Source organism: Nicotiana attenuata, chromosome 6 (genome assembly GCF_001879085.1).
Source record: "Nicotiana attenuata strain UT chromosome 6, NIATTr2, whole genome shotgun sequence".
In the NCBI taxonomy this organism is placed as follows: Eukaryota; Viridiplantae; Streptophyta; class Magnoliopsida; order Solanales; family Solanaceae; genus Nicotiana; species Nicotiana attenuata.
In genome coordinates, this window is record NC_031994.1 from 41878664 (window position 1) to 41881163 (window position 2500).

The 2500-nt window shown below is 44.4% G+C and overlaps 1 pseudogene; it reads right to left on the reverse strand.

Moving 5' to 3' along the window:
- Positions 1–2500, reverse strand: part of LOC109227798 — a 12671-nt pseudogene that overhangs the window by 3163 nt on the left and 7008 nt on the right.

A 2500-nucleotide genomic window follows, 5' to 3' on the forward strand; every position in this document is an offset into this window, starting at 1 on the left:
CAAGTCAATAATAATAGAACTGGAGGAGTGAAAGCCACTTGACTCTAAGGAAAGGAGCGAAAAGCCAGGATGGCTTGGTAAGCAAGCAATCCGTTATGTGGGCGCCAACTCCAAGTTCCTTCTCTTCTTTCTTTTTTCAGGTCACGATCAGAATGATGACATTCTTTTTGGCTTTAGAAAGGAGAAGGGAAAAGGCCAATTTGCCCCACCATCCTTCCCCAAAGATTCGGTTAGTGTGCATAGACTTCTACTTTCCTTAGGCGACTTTCTTGCCTTATGAAAATAAGTTCATTTCATTTTCTCGGAAATTTTTGAAAAAAGCCGCTTCGTCCTTGAAGGCGTAAGGAAGAGCCTATTCATGTGCAGTTGATTCTCGAACGAAGCGAAGAATGACAGTGGCTCTCTCTTCCCAGTAGCAGGCGAGGCAAAAAAGACAGCTAACGCCCCTTGTATTTCCCTCTTTGAGTTGGCCTATCAGAAAGAAAAAACGAGTGAATGCGCTAGGTGTCTATAGTTTTTTCAAATTACTGGTACTGGCATAGAGCGAGAACCCAGTCAATAGCTTTACTTACCAGTTATCTGTCGATTGCCTTCTCTCCCATTACCTTAAACTTCAATCAGAAGCCTAGAAGAAAGACTGTACCTACCAATCTAATAAGCAGATATAGTAGAAGTGAAGACTCGGAACAAGGTTGACTGAGACTACCAACTGCAAAAGAAGAGAGAAAGCAAGCCGGAAACTTCTAACTTCATTACCGGATAGAATGCGTTCCTCTGATTCCTGGAATGAGAGTGAGCTTGCTTCTTCAATGCCGTAGTCTTAGTCTAGGAATGCGCTAGTAAACTGTAGCGAAATCACTGGAAATGAGAGAGATGTGAGTGTCAATCATTCTGTCAGCATGCTCAAAGAGTGCTTTCCATAAGATAGAGAAGGAGAGAATGCACTTACAACCTCTCTCTCATATTCACCTGCCAAGGCATGACATAGATAGTAGACAGTCAGCTCTTATACAGCCAGTTACTGCGATTGATTGGGGAGAGAGTGCTAGTCTAACTGTCGGTATGGGTATGCTTATAGATAGGGGATCTTCCAGTCCTAGAATAAGAAAGTAGCTTGTCTGCCGTACTGGCTGCTTCATTGAATGTGTCGATCTGCATTCTATATAAGGAGTTGATTTGCATCCTTGTCTGGCAGTTAGCTAAGCGAGAAGCTGTGATCGAGGAAGCCCCGCCCAGTAGTGCCTCTACTCTACTAGTCCTAGTACTAGATACTAGATAGACAGGCCGGTCACCGGTGGCATAAGATCCTTCTCTGCTTGTCTAACTCAAGCCAGATAGCAGCAATCACTCGAAATAGTCATATGCGGAACACATGCAAGTCCAGATTGAAAGATAAGGAAGGCAAGTCAAAGCGGAAAGAAAGCCTTAGCCGGAGCAGTAGCCAGAGAAGCAAGAGCAGCAAGGCAAAAAGTGGTCTCAGGCATTCCAACTGCATGAACGTAAATCTTATCTATGTCACAGGTTTGATGATCGCTAACGCACACAAAACCAATCTCATAACTTTTTTTGCAGGCAGAAGGAAAGAGAAAACGAGCGAAACGAAGCGGAGCGAGGGGGAGGGAGGATCTACTTGGAATTGGCTGTCAGTGAATCCCAAGTATGACATAGATAGAGGAAAGAAAATCTCTTACATGCCGAAGGTACATCTGAGACCTTCCTTCCAAGCAACTATGACATAGATAGACAGATGCGAGTGTACTTCAGGAAACTAGCAAGCCTTGCCATTCGGATGAAAGGAATATCATCCTAATGAAAGCCTGATTCTTCCCTTATCAATGTTTGAGATGCCTGGTTGTGCCAATTTCCCTAGTTGACAAATATGACTTTTATGCCTGGCGGCAGCTCGGATCTTATGTTCTTTAGATGCCCAGCTTATCTGCCAGTTGTCTGGCTGTAAAAGGAAGAGGTTAGTTCACAACTCTGAAAGCCGAAGACGAAGCGAGGAAGGCAGCTACAGAGCAGCAGATAAGGAAGAGATTTAGGCAACTTAATTGACCTACCGGACTCTAAAGAAAGGGTACCACTTATTTGGAAACTAGAAACTTGCCGGTTTCCAAGCGAAACTCGATGCTACTTTAACACAAGGGCCGGTGTCCATCATTGAAAGTGGCATCTCTGTTTGCGCACATTGGAGAAAGTGCTCTGCTAGTGAAATCGGTCCATTGACACCTATAATTGTTTCAACCAAGGCCGAGCACTCTTCTCGAATTTTTGGATGCACTCTCGCTTTAAGTAGCTGAAACCTCTATGTGGAAAAGTTTCTTATTGCGAAATGAATGGCATTCTAGAAGCTCTCACTCAAACAAGGGCTTCCTATACTGTACTAAACAGAATCAGTGGACATAGAGCATGTCCCCCTCCTGACGTTCCCCTAGCGGGGGAACTATCAATAGCGATTGTTGCTCCTTATGCCTGGTTCCGCTCAACTCTCCCTTCAGAG